A 19,601-nucleotide genomic window follows, 5' to 3' on the forward strand; every position below is an offset into this window, starting at 1 on the left:
CCTCATTATATGTTAGAGTGGTCGTTACTAAATATCCAAGATGGCGGAAGCAAAACGACGGATCCATCATGGCGTGCGGATATTAATTAAGATATGTTATCCTTTTAGCGATGGCATCTAACTTAACTATTATCTATGAGCCTGTTCTTATTTTTTTCTTCCATTTGGTGAGAATTTTGCGAGAAAACACATGAAACAAAAACATTTCAGAATTTTACGCTTACACTTGAGTACATTTTAGCGTTGCCATGGAAAAAAATCCTTGAAAATTAAGTTCAAAAACTCATCTGGAAGAGACCTGTATCATTTTTATACATAAAAATCCCTTAAAGAACAGTTAACGCGCTTCAAAAGAATAGTGTTAGCCAGTTATCGTTTGTTTTCTGTCAAATCTGTAGAGAGCAGTGACGTGACTTGATCCTATTATGATACCTGTTCAGCTACTCATTGGACACTGCTATCATACATAATATTAAACTAGAGTAATTGTAGTTTTTAAAAATGTATGATAGTATTTGTCCCACCGAGGGGTACTGAAAGGCCATTTTTTGGGCCTTGACCTATGGACTAAATGCCGATGTTGAGGCCGAAATAGATTTAATTTTACATCGCGCGCCAATTCTTAACACACTCTTCAGCAATCGGATCACCTAGATCACCTGTTCTAGGCATCACTGTTCCTTAGACGTTGAATGAAGGAGAAGGTCACAAATATGCCATGCATTCTAGAAGAGTGATCCAGCGATGCTAAAGGAAAAAGCAACTAATTTGAGTATATCAGCAAAGTTGAAATGCTAAATTGGCCACCGTTACGATGATAAAAGCTGACGTTTTGAAATTCCACTAATTTATTCATGTTTTTCTCGTTGCCATGCACCCACCAATAACGTAGCTCCATTTTCTGCCTTTAAAAGCACACACAACCCACAATTCCTCTATTCGCTCCGACGAAGGGCTAACGCTCGAAACGTCAGCTTTTGTAATCATTACGGTGGCCAATTTACCATTTCAACTTTGTTGATATATCCAAATTATGACGTTTTGAGCGTTAGCCCTTCGTCGGAGCGAATAGGGGAATTGTGGGTTGTGTGTGCTTTTAAAGGCAGAAAAAGGAGCTACGTGATTGGTAGGAACATGACAACGAGAAAAACACGAATAAATTAGTGGAATGAAAGGCGTTCGTTGATACCTGTGGGATTTAGACTGCCGGTTTGAAAGATGAGCTTTTGTTCAATAGTTTTCCGGCTTTCCGTGCTACCTAACTGTAAGGAAAGGCCGCAGATTGCCATGTGTTGCTTAGAATGGTTAGATAAATTAAAATGTCTAGCGATTAGTTTCGATGTGTCCTTCTCATTCCTCTCCACGTCGCGAAGGAAAAACGCGCAAGCCTTATCGCAGGATTAGTAAGGAATTTTTAAGAACAAGTTCTAGCTAACCCTCGTTAAAAATTATCATTTCGAGGAAGTTTTCCAAAAATGTTGCAAAGCGCCGGTCTAAACAAACTGCCAAAATTTCGGATTTTCTTTAAATTCGTGGTATACTTACAGAGACTTAGGTTGGCGGCCTTCTTAATTACAGAGGCTGTGCAAAGGAAGACAAATAAGCAGTTGCCGCAAAAAATAATTTCTTACTAATCAAGTGCGAGGGCCCTACTGAGGATTATTGGCCCGAAATCGTGGTGGTAGTACGGAGTGAGCGCAGCGAGGTCCGTACTAAAACGACCGAGGACCAATATTTGACCAATATATAAGGGGAGGCGATTTTGAAGCTTTGAATTAATCCACGCATCACTTTTTTCTTCTAGCATAATACTTTCAGTATCCCTGCGTCAAATGATGTCATCTGTTTGAGAATTACCGAGCAAAACTGTGCCACAGTTTTTCACTCACAACTGTGAGTCTTTCACTCACAACTGAGTCTAATGATTTTGTGTTAAAAATAGTTACCATAGGGATTTTCAACGGGGTGGGGGCGAGTCCTCCCACAGTTGTATCTCTGCTTGTTAGTGAACACTATTCCAAGGTAACGTATTCTATATTATCTGATGAAAAAGTTTATTAAAAGTGATTCTCACGGCCGAAAAACTGCGAGAAGAGTACAATAAGTTGTATTTTTGTGATTGAAATTATTTCGACCTCGCGTGACAAAGCCTTGAGTATGTTAAATCTACATTAGTATCAGATTGCATCCCGTCCTCAACGTCTTTGGCAAAGAAAAACAGACGCCCTCCGCTCGCTCACGGAGTGTGTCATTTTAAACAACTTCGCCATGGGAAATGGACAAAGACTTGAAACGAGAGCAGGGATAAAAACCAATCTGCCTAAGTATTGTCACATTACTCCTTTGCTAAGAGAACTCCACTGGTTACCAGTGCGCTTACGTGTAGATTTTAAGATTCTCCTTGTCACATTTAAGATACTTCACGGTGTTGGGCCCAGCTATCTTAAGGATCTAGTCTCTGTCTCGCCGGACTCACATTATCAACTACGCCGTAACAATAATGGTATATTGTTAGAAAGACCTCGGCTAAGAACGAAGAAGACTATGGGAGAACGCGCGTTTTCAACAGCTGCCCCCTTGTTATGGAACAGTATTCCTCTGCCAATAAGACAGGAAACATCAATCAACTCCTTGGGTTAATATCCGTAAGAAAACACGAAGTCCAGATTAAATGCAATGTTGTCAGCGAAATTTGGCCAAAAAGTGAAAAGCGCTACGGCTGCCCTTAAAACCATCTCAAATCGGGCTAAGAAACACGGTTTTTGAAAAAGGTATCTTGAAACAAGTGAAAACGCATTTTTCTTTAAAAGATAGATTTAGCAGAGCATTAGTAAATGTATTTCTAGCCCTACACTTTATTAAAGAGGTTATCTAGGGGATTAAGGGACCAGTCTGTTTTGGAGAGGAGACGGGGGAAGGACTGCTCCAACAAATTTCTCCAACGTGTCACCCTCCGCTGATAAACGTAGAAAATTGAAGAGAAGTCACTTTCAACTCGGGGTAAACCTGTTATTTTACTTGTATTTCGACAATTCGCGTTTCGTTATTGATACATGGCGTCCTTTTGAGAGTTTTCCGTTATCTAATTCGGTAACCTCTGCTGTAACTGCATCTAATGTCAGTGTCTCAGACATGATCTTGGCAACTCTAGCTACTGAAGTACGAAATTTATCTTGCACATGTTTTTTCTCGTTGAGAAAGTTTGATTTAAACGGAGACAAGCTAGAACAAGATTATTTTCCAACCTTGATGATTAAGAGAAACTTAGCATTTAATAATGAAGATGTTTATAGAAACATAGAAAAAATAACTGGATCTCATTTGTACATGTAAATTACAGAGATTAAATACAAACATCAATAAATTTTCTCGTTAGTTTTAAAGTTGAGTTGATGTTGTTATTGGCCTTATAGGGGTTGTAAATGGTATCTCATGTCAGCCTGTCGATGAACTTCCTGGAAGGTGAAATCGAAGCAACATTCTAACATGAAACACAACAATAAACTTTATTGATCTGAAAAAAGTATTCGTTTGACCATCTACTAAGACCTTCACTGGTTCACTGAGACAAAACGTTGACATGAAAGTTTTTGAAAAGACTTGGATATTTGTTGAAATTGAATGACTCGTGGAACAACTCAGGTTATACATTAAACGCACAGCTTTGTTTTCCATTTTTCCACTTATGCTGTAACAAGCTGGCAAATCTTTGTAATATATGTTTCAACCCAACCATTTTCTTCACGTGCGCCATTAAACTTTGAAGGGAGAGGGCAGTAAAAACATGAATTAAAAGAGGAGGGTGCCCATTAACTTCAGTACTAATTGTGGATGGATCCTTGCTTCTCCAGATTCCCAACCTTTAAAATTCACACATTTAGTGACCAATTCTTTATATGTATATCAATGTTTAGTCTGAATATCAGCATTTGTAAGAACACCATACCCTACTGAGAGCTTGAGCCTGAGTATTTAATGCCATCCAAACAACATGACATGTTGTAATATCGGCAACGACAATGTTGCTGTTTTCAGTAAAGCTTTTTGCAGGTCATCACACAGTTGTAGACGAAAGAAGTCAGGTTACAGACTCCCCTACTACAAGCTTTGAGGGCTTAACGTACAAGGGATAAAGCTGGAAGACGGGCATGCTTACCCCTTCGTATAAAAAAGACGACGAGTTTTGTAAGATCAACCATAGGCCTGTAACTGTGCTCCCTGCTCTTGACAATATTGTTGATAGGCTTCTATCGAAGCAGATGTACGAGTGTTACGATGGACTCTTATCAGACTTCGTTAGTGCCTGTAGACAGTTTCATAGTTGCGAGACTTCTTTGCTATGATTGACAGAGGACTGGAGGATGATGCGTGACAGGGGGGAGCTCGTTGCGGTAGTTTCAATGGATTTCTCCAAAGCGTTTGATGTCATTCAGTATCCACTCCTCCTTTCCAAACTAAGAGCCTATGGTATGGATGACAAAATTTGTGCCCTAATTAGGAATAATCTCTCTGAAGGAACCCAGAGAGTTAAAGTTAAAGACAACTTTTCGACCTGGAAAAGCGTCAAGCGTGGGGTTCAGCAGGGGAGTGTGCTATGTCCTATACTTTTTAACATTTTTACTAACGATCTTTTCTCCCATGTCAAGAAGGCCAAGTTGAACGCTTATGCGAATGATCATCAGGTGTACTACTCCCACGTCGATCCGGCAGCTCTAGAAGCATGCGTATCTCTTGATGTTGGGCGGCCAATCAGTGGCACCATGAAAATGGGATGTTAGTTAATGAGACCAAGCACCAGGGTCTAGTCCTCGGTGAAACGGAGTATGGTTTTTCCTTCTCAGTAAAGGACACGTTAGACATTTTTGGAATGGAAATAGATAACTTGAGTTTTTCTAAACATATAAACATATATCAAATGTATTAAAAAAAGATTAATAATCAATTTAATGTCATGTTGCGCTATCAAAAACTCATACGCAGGGAAATCTTAAGCGTATACTTGACTCCATTTTTATCAGTTCTCTTCTGTCTGGCACTTTTGTGGAACGCGCGATGCAGATTAGCTTGAAGCACTAAATAAAAGAATACTTAAATCTATGCGCGGAGATTACCTGTCTCTACACACCACTCTTCTTTCAAAAGTCAACTCTACGTCGTTGTGCTTCAAGCGCGTTCAGAATTTCCTTCTACTGTTACATAAGAGTTTGTTTTTCACTCATTTTCCTGCTCATATGAATAATATGTTTTTGCTCCGGTGCTCTTCACATAACCTTCGTAGCAACTACATTATGCTGTTAACTCCTTTTCTCACTTTTCAGCTAAGCTGACTGACTGTGCAAGTCATATGGAAAGTACATTCCTGTATAAGGACGGACATTTTCATTCTCTCAGTAAACTGTAATTGTCAGAATATCAAAGCAGGATGAACGTTTAAGTTGAAGTTTATTGGCTTTGCCAACTTATAATTACATCATTACAAAGTATTGTGATGAAATTTTGTGGGCCGAGGCCAGGAACGTGTTCGATAATTGAGTCAGTTTGCTAGACATAACGTCTCGTAGTCACGTTCGACGCACTAAAAACTACTATAAAACGAATACAAGAATTGTAAAAACGTGTAAAATGGTATATAAAAAGTCACTTGTAAAAATGTAGCGGAATTCCAAATCGATTTCGATCAATTACGATCCTCATCAGTAGTACTCCGCCATGTTCAAAATACTCAGTATTTTGAACATGGCGGAGTACTACTGATGAGGATCGTAATTGATCGAAATCGATTTGGAATTCCGCTACATTTTTACAAGTGACTTTTTATATACCATTTTACACGTTTTTACAATTCTTGTATTCGTTTTATAGTAGTTTTTAGTGCGTCGAACGTGACTACGAGACGTTATGTCTAGCAAACTGACTCCATTACAAAGTAACAATACGAAAACAGACAATAAACTTACTTACAATGACAGGGATTCCATAGCAGCTAAGGCCAATTACTGTGGACCGTAATAACTAAGTGCTCAAGTTTCCCAGTTAGTCACCTTTGTTACCGTCAAGTTCACTCCTTTTGGGTTGTCTTCAGCTGAACCATTCTGTTTCATGAGAATACATCAAATGTTACTTACGTACTCAAATAATTAACTGAATCAAAAGTTTTTATAACCTGCTTCCTTTGATTGTGTTCCAGAAACAGTAATTCATGTTCAAGAGAAAGGAATAAAGCTGTATGAAGGTCTTCCTTGCAGTAACAACCCTAGTTATTTAGTGGGTGGAAATAAGGTCTAAAAAAAGAATTTAGGCCCATACAGGATTTGAACCCATGACCTCTGCTATACTAGAGCAGTGCTCTACCAACTGAGCTTACAAGCCAACTGGGTGCTGGTGAAAGTGATATAAATCAATTAATTTTGAATATATGAAAATCATATATGTGTACCGCAGTTTCATGAAATATGAACCAGCTCCCAGTTGGCTTGTTAGCTCAGTTGATGAAGCACTGCACTGGTTATTGCAGAGGTCATGGGCTCAAATCCTGTATGGGCCTGAATTTTTTTCCAGGCCTTATTTCCACCTACTAGATAAGCAGGGTTATCACAGCAAGGAACACTTTCAGACATTTCATGAAACTGCAATACACATATATGACTTTCAGATATTAAAAATTCAGGAACAAAGTTATCAAAACATTCTATTTTATGAGAAAACACATCTGTGAAGCTATAATGACAATTAATAAAGGCTGATAGTTGCAAAAGAAACTGTTTGGGGCTGCGTCGGTGGGAGTAACGAGATAATTTGGATATATCAACAAAGTTGAAATGGTGAATTGGCCACTGTAACGATTACAAAAGCAGACGTTTCGAGCATTAGCCCTTCGTCGGAGCGAAAGACAAAGGGCTAATGCTCCAACGAAGGGCTAACGCTCGAAACATCAGCTTTTGTAATCGTTATGGTGGCCAATTTACTATTTCAACTTTGTTGATAAATCCAAATTATAATGACAATTACCTTTCCATGTAAGCACACCATATTGAAACATAACATGTAAATAAATTTCGTCTGATTATATCACCAAGTTTAAATGTAGAATCCAAGAGCTAATAAACTTGCTTTTGAATGGGAAAAGCCTGACTGTGTTGCTCCTGCCACTATCATTCTAATTGTCACAAATCAATCTCAAAAAAACGTCAGCAGTAAGAATTATGAGAAGATTTAAATAGTTCACCTCCTTAACTCTGACAGCTGAGAAATTAAACACAAAGGCTACCAGCAGCAGGTTTTCCCATTGTAAGTGTTTCACAACATCAGAAATTTATCACATCATTATTTCATACATGTATTTGAAAGCATGGGTAGATTTTAATCATTATCATCTAAATAATTTCCCCACTTTAAGACACAGTCATATTGGTGAGAAAAGTGACAAATAAGTAAAAGTGCTCTTCTGTAGTATGAAATTCCAAACTCACTTAAATAACATTGACTTCATAATTCAGATTTTAAAAATAGAAATGTGTAATGCCTCTTTACAAGGATGAAGCAGCAAAAGCCATTTATAAATTTTCAAACAGAAAATGCCAAAGAACTTAAAGATGGAATTTAATTAAAATAAACTGCTAAAATATGGCATTTCTTTTTTAATGGGACTTAAATCATTGGCTGGCACACAGATGTATCAGGGGGCTTTGTAAAAAACCAGGGCAGTAACATTGCAGATTCGGGAGAATTATACTATGTCAAGTAGCTATGGCTTAATGACACCAGTTCACGTGAGTTCACTTTGGAAAGAGAACCCTGCAACACTTCAGTTTTATCTTTACACAGATGAATTAAAACAAAACTTAATTATTTTCAAGCACTTTCAGGAGTAAATGAAACTTTGAAGTTTACACCAAAAGAAACTCTTTCAAATAAAATAGAGCAGATGCATCTTACCTAAATTTAAATGCCTAGAATCGTACGAAAAGTTTGAAATGTGCCTCATTTGTGGTGCAGATACGAATTACTTATTCAAATTGCGAGGGTGTAACTCAATGAATTTAAGGGAAAATATTCAAGCAGGTTATGGACATGGTTCGTGAATTGTAAACTGATAATGTGAAAACATTTTGCTGGAATTCAGCCTTATGTACTTGTGACGTTGATACGAAGTTATCGTTCATGTTCACTTATGAAATTCCGTGGGCGTAACTCAATGAATTCAACAGAAAATAAACGTTAGATTACGTAAACGGATTCATGTACTGTACACAGATTATGTGAAAAAAATGCTCTTGAATTTGAAACTGTAAGTAATTCCAATTAATTACTCTTACCATGGTATTAACGAGCATGCTTGTGAGCATAGTGCAAGGACTCGCTCCGTTTCGATATGTGATCAGAGCTCGGGCGCACCTTGCGAAATAGAATGAAAATCAGTTCCAAAGACTGACTATTCAGCTCCCAACTTTAGAAAAAACGGCAGTTAAAGGCCTTATTCAAAATGGAGGACGCGCGGTTGAGACCTGAACCGAGTTCACGAAAACGAGGCTAAGAGGCAGAGGCTGTAAGTTTTTCAAATGGTTGTGGATTGTGGAAATGTCGATCGTTTCATCGCGGGATAGGTTGATCTTATATAGCTTGAATCTATTTTGTCGAATGTTCTGTGTTAACAATTCCGGTGAGTTTTGCAGATAATTTGGGTGAAGAAGACATTCCCGGTGTGTCTTTAGAGGGAAGAAACCCATTAGAGCTCAACAACGACGGCCTGAGGTTTTGGCTAAAATGCAAGGGAGAAATGCAAATGGCTGAAAACAACCGGGCTTAATAAAGCTGCAGCTTCTCTAAAACGGCTACGCTGAACCAAGGTGCATTGCGTCAGTGATCGTCCTACTCAGTATTTTCTGTATGATAGACAAGGGAAGCCTACCGTGTGTGTAATATTATTCGAATAAATCTTTACAATCTTCATCGGTGAGAATCTGAACGGCCCGGGTCGTGCGTCGCGAATAAATTGTCGCAGGTCGTAGGTAAACTGTCGCGGGTTCCAAAAGCTGTCGCTGTCCCGGTCCAGGAAGATGTATTTTCCAAAATGGAACGCTTCTCCCCACAAACGGCTGCTTTCATGCGAACCACATTCCTCGTGCAAATACATTTATTCACTAGCATTATCCCAACTAACTCTCTAAATAATTCGCTCTTGGAAGCTCCCTGGCTCTGAAATCCTCGTCGATTTCTCGATGAACATAATGAAATTGTTTTCAAAATCATTTGCGAAGGTTTGTATGCTTTTAGCTAACCTGCCGTCAGCGGTATTCTAAAAAATAAAAATAGTTTCTAAGTTCAGTTCATAACTACTGTAAGTTCATTTGTGGTATTCCGGTTTGACGTTGATAGCCGGCAAGAAAAACACTGGCACACTTTTTCCAAAAGTATAGGCTATGTAAACGGAGATCAATCAAGCTATGTAAACGGAGATGTGAACGGTAAACCGCATTCATTGGAAACCCCCGCGATTTTCGCGCTGACACTGGCGTCATTGTTGATTTACTGCTACCTGATTGGTAGGCATGCGGTTCGGATCCAAGCAGCCGTTTGTGGGGAGGAGACTTAAAGCGGCTGCAAAATACTGCCAAAGATTAACTGACTCAACGCTTGAGGAATGGAAACTCTTTGTCACCAATTTGCATTCTGATGTTGACGCCTTGATAATCACGGAAACATTTTTTAAGCCTAAAATACCAGACTCATATTATTCTATTCCTGGTTTTAATTTACACCGCAAGAACAGAGTTGGGAAGAGCGGAGGCGGCATCAGGTCATGGATCAGGAATTCTTTAGAACAAAAACGACGAATGGACTTGGAAAACGATAAACTGGGTTTCATGGCTTGAGGTTTTTCCTTATAAATAAAAGCGCTCTATCCTAACTGCTGGTGTCTATCGCCATCCGTCTAATAACACGGAGCAAGACAAAATGCTGGGAAGTAATATTGAGAATGCCTATTTACTCAGCAAGGAGATGATCTTACTGGGAGATTTTGATGTGAATTTTTTATCCTCCGCTGATTTAAAAAAACACCAGCCTATGAAAATTGTACACAGCCTCAATCTGATCCAAGTTATAAAGAGCATCGCAAGGCCATTGTCAAAGACTTGCCTGGACCGTATTTGGTGCAGTCATCCTGAACACCTAAACAATATTAGCGTAATCCTTTCTGGGATGTCCGATCACCTTCCTATTGTTGTTACGAGGAGATATAATCGTACAAGATCTAACAATAGCAGGTTCAATACCGTAAGCTACAGGGACATCAACAACCTAGACAAAGACGCGTTTGTCGAGTCCTTGAAAACGGCACCTTGGGATTGCGCTTTTCTTTTTCACGGCCTGAATGGCATTGTTGACACTTTGCACAAGATTCTTAAAGCAGTAGTTAAACATCTTCCACTCAAACAAAAACGAGTAAAACGCAGAAATCAACCCAAGTGGTTCAATGGCAATATTTTGAAAGAAGTCAAAAGAAGAGATAATTCACTAAAGAAAGAAAGAGTAATTTGGAAAGAGACTGGGCCCTGCACAACCGAGCCCTAAACAGTGTCTCCAGTTAGATCAATAGGACAAAGCAGGCTTATTTTAAGACTGAAATAGGCGAAAAAAGAAACAACAACACCAGGAAACTATTGAATCTCATGAAGAGTTTGTCACGTGACGATGATGAATCTCGACCTAGTATTGAAAAGTTGATCGATAGCGGCAATGTCATTACGGATAAAACCAGTGCGGCTGAACTATTAAATATCTTCTTTATTGATTATCCAAAGAATTTGATTTCTACCCAAAACACACCTTTGGCTCAGTGCCCAAGTGCCATTAATGAACTTAAACATGCATTTGCGATCCCGAGTGTAACTATGAAACGAGTCTCTGAACTGCTTTCGTCCATTCCAAATCAGAAAGCAACAGATGATGATGGCATCAGCGCCAAGATTTTAATTATTACTACTCCTGCCGTACCACCATCTCTGAATAGAGTGTAAAGTTTTAAGTTTATTGAAGCTTAATAAGAAGAAAGCTTAATAAGAAATTACAAATTACAAATTAATCTAATTAATTTAATTAATCTAATTATTATTGATCTAATTTACACTTTCATGTTCATGAAGACCGCTCACGCCCGCAAATAGCATGAGCTAGTCGACGCGGGCGAGAATTAGAAGTACAGCAGTGGTGATAGAGTACAAATAAAGCCTAAACATAAATTAATAACATTTCCAGAAAAAGACAACCACTTAAAACTCGTATATACAACTCCATCATTAAACATAAGAAAATAGTAATACTGCAATGTAGAATATAAACTATAAAGCCAGTTTATAATTAGTAATTTTTTAAATAGAAGGGGCGATTCAACATAGTAATCCTCAGCCTCTAGGAACGAAAATGAAGAGTTTTCTGAAAGCTCTCTTCGGGAGTTAACGAAGAGCATCGCAAATGGAGTTCCAAAGTGTAGCTCCGAAGCTAGCAAAAGAGCCCTGGCTTTGATTGTCTCGATGGATTAATATAAAAATTGCCGAAAGAAGAGAACCTCGTATCGTGATTATGCTATTCAGTAGCTTTAATGAAAATATTACTAATGTTAGTAGGTACAGTGAGACATGAGACGTCAAACATAGAATCTATGTATATCAAATAAGGTCTTTACATCTGTCTGGAAAGTAGCTAAAGTAAGGTCTGTGTTCAAAGAAAATGGAAGCAGATCAGACTGTAACAACTACAGGCCAATCTTAGTCCTGCCAGTCTTGTCTAAGCTACTAGAAAGACACATTTGCGACTATCTGTGTGAGTTCTTGACATCAAACGGGATATTGTATAAACTCTAATCTGGGTTCAGAAGGTCGTTCTCCACTGAGACCGCCTTGATACAACTTATTGACGAGCTTTTACTCAACCTGGACAAGAAAAATATTACTGGCCTGGTGATGATTGACTAAAAAAAAGCTTTCGATCTTATCGATCATCCCCTTTTTTACAGAAGCTCCGGGCTACTGGTATCGAAAACGATTAAGGTTCACTCTTTGTAATTTATCATAGCGATTGTACGTAATATGTAAACATCGATGGGTGTCATTCAACTCTCAGAGATGCAAACCTTGGAGTGCCTCAAGGCAGTCTCCTGGGACCAGTCTTATTTCTTACCTTCCAAAGATACTGGAACATTCAGCAGCACACATGTATGCGGACGATACTACTATCAGTGCTAATGTTGATTATGGATCAGCATCTAGGGCCTTAAATCAAGTTCTTCAACCTGATGTTGGTAAAGTTGCACAATGGACCATAAAATGGACAATAAATGGTACTTAACGAGTCCAAAACTAAAACTATGTTAGTAGCTGGCAAACGTCTACATAAGAAGATGAGAAGAACTTCACTCGCTGTCCATGTCAACTCAGTCGAACTCGAAGAAGTCCAGTCTCATAAACTGTTAAGTGTAATTATTGATACTCAGCTTAATTTTAATGAGCATATTGATCATCTATGTAAGAAACTAACACAGCGCATTGCTGCTTTGTTAAAAATCAGGCGTCATTTAGCTCTAGATCAACGAATTCTTTATTAGAACGCCATGATAAAGGAAACCATCATGTATGGCTCTAGTGTGTGGGTATCCACTTCTGTTGATAATTTAAATAGGGTCTTCAGGCTATAGAGGCGTGCCGCACGCGTTATTCTCAATGCTTATACCAGAGCAAATAGTGTAGATCTGTTTAGAGAACTTAATTGGCTACCTTTTTTTCATGAAGCTAAGACTAATCAATGCACATTAGTTTATAACCGTTTGAACGGGGTGTGTCTCGATTATATGTTAGAATTACTCAAACAAAACATCGACATACGTCCTACTGAAACACAAAGTAGATATGGGTCTTTCAATTTAATTTGTCCAAAGTATAAAGAAGAATCAGAAGGTGCTAGGGCTTTTCAAGTAACATGCAGTAGGCTTTGGAATTCACTTCCCAATGAAATTAAGTGTAGCTCTAGTTTAGAAAGTTTAGAGAAGTCTCTATGTAAGTATGTTTTGGAGTCATATAAAGATGTTCATCACTTTACTATAGCTTAAGCTATTCTACTTTATTCTCATCTATTTTATATCAATTCTTAGATAATTCATATTTTAATTGTTTTATCACGTAGTCTTGATTACTTCATTATTCATATGTACTTGTGTTTATTTTAATTTGTTTTTGAGCACCACGAGTTTATCAGTATTTAATACTGTCAAGTGCCACCCTCAAAAAATAAAGTTGATATATAGAGGATATTACATGGCCGCGCGGGGATACGAATTTTTTCTTCGAGTGCTGAAAGTATCTCTCACTCGTTCACTGCTCTCACTCGTGAGAGATACTTTCAGCACGAGAAGATAAAATTCGTATCCCCGTGCAGCCATGTAATGCTCTGTCTATTATATAGATACTGATGAAATTTCCACATAAAAGACAACTTTTTTATTTATTTTCGAAACAGCAATTGGGTAATTATGTTGGTAACCATGGTCACACCAATATCCTCACACGTGAAAGATAAAAATAGTATCTTCACTGCGCGCGGTGAAGATAAGATTTTTTAGTAAAAGGAGAAATCCTGGTATTTCATAAGTATCTATATAATAAATTATTATTATTATTACTACTCAACTACATGTCACGTTGCTAGATATGATATAACGGCTGGAAAAATCTACAATCTCTTTTATACTGCATACCAGCTCCCACCGTTCATAAGCCCTCCCTCCCTCCCCCCAAATCCCCTTACAAAATCTTACAAGTCCAGAAACTTGTAACCGCGATTCTGCGGTAGCACAAAATATATTTGGGTGCATCTTTAGGGAAAACGAAGCTGGATTATTTTGGAAAGGAAAATTTGAGGGTAGAAGTGAAATATTTATACTGTGAATTGCCTGGGTGACAGTCACGTTTGATTAACACTGAATTGCGCGAACAGTCTGGTAATGCAAGTTCAATTGTTTTACCGCGTTATTTGCTACGAAAGAGGAAAGAAAAAAAGGAAGACCGCTTACCTTTCAAAGCTATTACCTGTAGGTATCAGAAGACCGCTATAGCGTACAGCAAGATTCTGGTAAAATAGTTATAACTATTTCCAGACAGACGACACAAACCCCAGGTGGTTGTTGCAGCAAATTTATCTCCGGCCTTAACGTTTCTTTCAGCTAAATCAGAAATGCTTGACTCGGGTGATCCATGTAAAATAAGCCTGAACGATAACACTAATATTAGAAAACAGTTTAAAACGACGAGCGGACAAAGTTCTAACAATTCAGATCTGTTTAACAACCCGAATTTCGACACTGACAGTTTCAGTGAAATCTGGCACTATTTCGCAGCCGTTTTAAGTCTCCTCCCCACAAACGGCTGCTTTGATCCGAACCACATGCCTACCAATCAGGTAGCAGTAAATCAACAATGACGCCAGTGTCAGCGCGAAAATCGCCGGGGCTTCCAATGAATGCGGTTTCCGTTCACGTTTCCGCTTACGTAGCTTGACTGATTATATGATGCAGCCTATATTTTTGGAAAAAGTGTGCCAGTGTCTTTTTTTGCCGGCTATGAACGTGAAACCGTAATACCACAAATGAACTTACAGCAGTTATGAACTGAACTTAGAAACTATTTTTATTTTTTAGAAGCCCGCTGACGGCAGGTTAGCAAAAAGCATACAAACCTTAACAAATGATTCTCGGAGGACTCTCGGAGACCGGTCATTCTTCGTGGCCGCCCACAAATTATGGAACGAGCTTCCTAGTGATATCACTGACTTAAATTCAATTAATAAATTCAATACGGCAATCAATACTTATCTTTTTAGACTAGCCTTTTTATAATGTTAGATGTGATGCTTATATATATGCTCGCTAGTGTACTCTAGTTTGAGCACTCTGGCATGGCTTAGACGATACCACAAAGGTTGGATCGTTTGGGGTGACCATATTGGTTCTCCTCCATCCTAGCATTAGCACTGCACTGACTCGACTTTTGCTGGTTGGTAAGTGTTCGCTCCTTTCCCTAGTGGTTGGGAGTTTGTTTTGGTTTGTTTTTGAGGTTTCTGAGGATTTTTGTTGGATAAGTGAGTACCTGCCGGGAGGGAAAACTTGCAACTTTCTTCCTCCTTGGCAGTGTTTTTTCTTTGGTTCTGTTTGGTCGCCCATCCCTTTTTGGGATTTCTTGGGTGGAGCCGAACTTACCTTGGTCTCACAATGGTTGTTGCTTTTAAGAGGTCAATCGACATTGACTGTCGGGGGCTCCCTGAGGGGTTGTCTTTCCCGGACGTCATGCCCTTGATCCTCGGGTTTTTTGAGACTGAGTCTCAATATGGTGTTGCGGCAGTTCAAGCGTGTCCTGGTCGTGTGGCCAGAGTCACTTTTGTTGCTGGTGGTGAGCCTGCTAAGGCTCATTTTGAGGAGTTAGGTGTAGTGGTACTGGATGGGGTGGAGTGTAGGGTGGCTCAGCCCCCGCCCCCCCCTCCCCAGATGTCAACCGTTGTGGTTTCCTGGTTCCCTTTTGAGGGTCCAAATGAAGCCATCACCTCTGCCCTGTCAGCCTATGGCCCCATTAAGAGCGTGAGGCATCAAGTCTGGCCTGATAGACCGTCTGTATCCACAGGGTCTAGGATAGTTTCAATGGTGGTGAAGAAGGAGATTCCAAGGTTTATCTCCGTACGTGGGGCTAGATGTAAGGTTTGGTATAGGGGTCAGCCCCTACGGTGTGACTTGTGTCACAAAGTTGGCCACCGTTCCTCTGAATGCCCTGTCAAGGGTAAATGTTTCAAGTGTGCTAAAGAAGGTCATCTGGCCCGGAATTGTCCCAATCCAGCAATGGCCCCTGCGGCTATCGAGCCTGTAGCTGATCCCGTGGCTGTTCCTCCAGCGGAGATCACTCCCGCCGAAGAAGAGACCCCCGACACTGTTATTGAAGACTCTGAGGATGAAGTTGGTTCATCTCCAGACTCAGATGCAAGCGAAGACCGGTTCGCCTCTTGTGAGGCGACTGGAAATGAGGTTATTATACCAGCAACCGAGGGCTTTGCTAACCCTGCTGACTCTGACATGGCTGGTGAAAGTGGTCCCTGGACCACTGTTTCCCGGAAACGCCCTGCTTCCTCTGCTCCCGTTTCAGTTAAAAGTGCTGCGGTTTCACCCATGAGCGATATCCGCAATAGTGGCCCGGATGTTTTCCTTGAAGTTCCGGAATTGGCAGCCTGTTCTGCAGACCACCGTACAATCCTGTGGGAGATTGCGGTTGATTATCGTAAACCGCCTGATCAGCGAAAACGTTTTTGCCGTTGGACTTCAGATCCCCGCTTTATTGGTTTGAAAGATGAGGACTTTAAGACTGCTATAAAATTTTTCAACAAAAAGTTCCCAAAGTAATTAATTAAGGTCATAAAAAGAAAAACAAAAGAAAATAATTAGTTAAGTAATGAGCGGGTGTGTTTAATTTTTGGGTGTGAGTGTGTTAATTTTTAAGTGAGGTGGGGTTCGATTCCCCAGCGAGTTTGGCGTCTGGTGGCCCTCGTTTCTGGTGGTCCCCTTCCCTAAGGCATTGCACGTAAGCCAATGGGTTGGGATTAGACATGTAGGTCGGCGGGATTGCACCTCCCTTCATCGGGGCCCGGCCGTCCACCTTAAACATAAAAAAACTGCACTGATGAGGCCCAGAAGGCCGAAACAGTACTGTCTGCAGTTAGATATAGCTCTTTGGCATACAAAGCTTTGCTTTCATGTCCAAATTGAGCACTCTATCTAGGATGAGTCATTGCTCTGCAATTGCGCATGCTCGCTAGTGTACTCTAGTTTGAGCACTCTGGCATGGCTTAGACGATACCACAAAGGTTGGATCGTTTGGGGTGACCATATTGGTTCTCCTCCATCCTAGCATTAGCACTGCACTGATGAGGCCCAGAAGGCCGAAACAGTACTGTCTGCAGTTATATATATATATATATATATATATAAGCATGCCGTTATATATATATATATATATATATATATATATATATATTTCCTGACATGTCTGCAACATGATGTCAGCTCATTTCTTTTGTTTAAACTTGCCATCTGCGGTTTACAAATGATAAAATATTTTTCCCAAAAACACAAATTGCATTTTTTAGCTACATTGGAATGCCAACTAGCTTGTTTCACCTTGCGCCATTTAATATTAAAGTTAGTGTTTTTATCTTTAAGACTCCATATATATTTGCTAAGTTCAGTAGCATACCTGTAACGCTCGTTTCGGAATGAACACAAGTGCTTCCTGTAACGCATTTTAAAAGCGGTGTCACAGAGACCAATGTACATTTCCTTTGCGGTTTCTGTGGTGACCTCTGTAAATTATGCTTTCCATGTTACAACTTCCATCCATGGGGTATATGTCAGGTTTTCTACAGTTGCAGCTTTTCCTAGCTCGATCATTAGTGCGTGCTAGTTTCCGGATTTCAGATTTGTTGTGGTTAGATCATCATCTACTTTATAGTAGATGATGATCTCATTCCGCTATTTTGGTTATATATATATATATAAAGATATATATATATATATATTGTGGGAGGAAAAAGACAAGTAAACTACAAGTTCATCCCTACAAGCCTGTTTCGTGGTCGCCCACTCATCAGGGGATTGTCTTTTTCCTCCCACAATATATACTCATCAGGGGATGTCTTTTTCCTCCCACAATATATACCTCGCTCTACTTCTATGTATTGAGCACTGTTCTACGAAAATCAAGTCACACTTTTGCAGTTACATATATATATATATTATATTTCCTACTTGTATTTATATATTTAAATTTACAATTAGATTTATATTTCTATATATTTGCATTAAGATCATATTGTAATGCGCAATGGAAAATTTATATCGATAATAGCGCAATAGAAATTAACAAAATTATTATTATTAATATTATTATTATTACAGACACGGCAGGCTGCCCTTTTCTGTAATAGAGAAAATACTGAGTAGGACCACTACTTACGCAATGCATCCTGGTTAAGCGTGACCGTTTAAGATATTCACCCTTTAGAGAAGTTGTAAGTTTATTAAGCCCGGTTGTTTTCAGCCCTTTGCATTTGTCTCCCTTGTATTTTAGCCAAAACCTCTGGCCGTCGCTGTTGAGCTGTAATGAGTTTCTTCTCTCAAAAGACACACCGGGAATGTCTTCTTCACTCAAATTATTTGCAAAACTCACCGGAATTTTTAACACAGAACATTCGACGAGATAGAATCAAGCTACATAAGATCAACCTCTCCCGCGATGAAACGATCGACAATTCCACAATCTACAACCCTTTCGAACAAAAATCACAGCCTCTTTCTCCTAGCCTCGTTTTCAGGAATTCGGCTCAGGTCTCAGCCGCGCGTCCGTCATTTTGAATAAGACCTTTAACTGCCGTTTTTTAGTTTTATTTAAAAAAAATAAATAACTATACTAGCGTATAGGTTGGTGTATTTTGGTGTAGTGTAACCTGATCAGCGAAACTTGGTGTTTATCTAAACGATATGATTGGCGCATGTTTTTTCTGGTGTATCTCAAAGCAACGTGATTGGCGCAATTTGTTGGTGTATCACAAACCAATCAGATTGTAGCATTTTTCGATGTCGCACCGATCAGAGCGTTCCTGCTAATTTGTGGTTCGACAGGTATTCAAATTTCAGCGAATCAACGCGTGACTCGGGGAGAGCGGTTCGCGAATTAAGGAAACGTATTAGTCTTGTTGGGAAAGCGGTGGAGTTGAGATCAACGCACGACTATGGTTATTCTTCGTTCTAAAGGGGACTGAGTGGAATATGAGAAAAAGTTTGAATCAAATATTTCTTGAGATGCCGATGGGTGCAACTTCAGAAAACCTAGCCGCTATTGACTGTTAAAAATGGACTGCTCCCACGGTCCCAGTGTCGGAAAATAATGTTAAAAGAGAGGACATTTAAACCCGCGGTCCTGCATTCAAGCTTTCCAGGAGTCGAAGAATGATAAAATGATATGGTCGTTTAACTAGTGCATCTGCAATTCCGCGCTCACGAAGTCGAAGAATGACATAACGAGAGAGCCCTTAAACTAGTGCTCTCGTAATTCCGCGCTTTTGAAGTCGATGAATAATTAAAGAAATTAAAAGGTGACGTTCACCCAGTGTTGACGCAGTTCTGCGCTTACTTTATTTCGTTTTCTCGACTGAGGGATATTTCATTGCTATACATGAATTCTGTTTTTAATTTCGCTGAGAGAAAAAGGTAAGAATTGTGAGCTCATCTACCCAGTGTAATGGCTGTCCTTCGTGAAGACTATCGCTATGATCTTTCGAGATTTGAAAGGTCGCCAGGGAGTTTTTCTACCAATTGCAAGTTAAAACGTGCATGTTTTGTGTATATATTATATACGATTGATGATCTTGTTTTTTGCCTCGTGACTGCTCTTTTCGTAAACGTTCAAAAGACCACTAAGTTATATTTATTTTCTGCGTCGACTGCCATGTTAAATATTCGTTTCTTTGCTTCTAAAAGTTCTCCGTGAATTAAATATTGCGTAAACGACACTTTCCCG

At 39.4% G+C, this 19,601-nt stretch overlaps 1 long non-coding RNA gene across 1 annotated transcript; it reads right to left on the reverse strand.

Moving 5' to 3' along the window:
• Nucleotides 1-3,487: 3,487 nt before the first annotated feature.
• On the reverse strand, nucleotides 3,488-8,456 carry LOC148716477 (uncharacterized). Its single transcript, XR_015995566.1, has 3 exons — nucleotides 8,316-8,456; nucleotides 5,962-6,092; nucleotides 3,488-4,462 (listed from the first exon to the last, which is right to left on the reverse strand). It is a non-coding gene; the product is annotated as an uncharacterized LOC148716477 (long non-coding RNA).
• Nucleotides 8,457-19,601: the final 11,145 nt, after the last annotated feature.

Source organism: Stylophora pistillata, chromosome 14, assembly GCF_964205215.1.
Source record: "Stylophora pistillata chromosome 14, jaStyPist1.2, whole genome shotgun sequence".
NCBI classification, from domain to species: Eukaryota; Metazoa; Cnidaria; class Anthozoa; order Scleractinia; family Pocilloporidae; genus Stylophora; species Stylophora pistillata.